We start from the raw sequence: 475 nt of genomic DNA on the forward strand, positions 1-475 counted from the left end.
GAATGATGACTCGAATAGATCCTTATACAGTGCGGTTGTATCTGAACAGACTTACCGGTAACGTTTTATTGACCAGAGTGTGGCAAAGTCCACTTTGCTCATTGTTCACCCTTAACGTTGCTTCACCTTTCACGGGCTGGCCGAACGTGTACCTGGATGTCCAAACAGAGACGAAAGTGAGAAAGGGAACAGCAAAATGTCAAATGAAATTTAATACGATACTGTACAGATAAAGATGGTACAAAGGGCAATCGAAAAAAGTGTTTCAAAGTGTGTTACAAATATAAAACTTTTATCTGCTGCAAACTTTTCTTTTAAGTCTCATTTTTAAGATATGGTATATACATAAAGCACCCCCCCAAAAAAAAACAACAACAAAAAAACGGTAACTCCGAATATTCATCGCCCAAAAGGTCACTTTAATCGCCGAATTTCCAGAATGTACAGCCGAACTTTATTCACTGAATGGATGCAC

At 38.5% G+C, this 475-nt stretch overlaps 1 pseudogene; it reads right to left on the minus strand.

Annotated features, from left to right (window-relative positions):
* LOC119592654 overlaps positions 1-475 on the minus strand; it is a 22,140-nt pseudogene that overhangs the window by 17,123 nt on the left and 4,542 nt on the right.

The sequence above is a fragment of the Penaeus monodon genome, chromosome 30 (genome assembly GCF_015228065.2).
Source record: "Penaeus monodon isolate SGIC_2016 chromosome 30, NSTDA_Pmon_1, whole genome shotgun sequence".
In the NCBI taxonomy this organism is placed as follows: Eukaryota; Metazoa; Arthropoda; class Malacostraca; order Decapoda; family Penaeidae; genus Penaeus; species Penaeus monodon.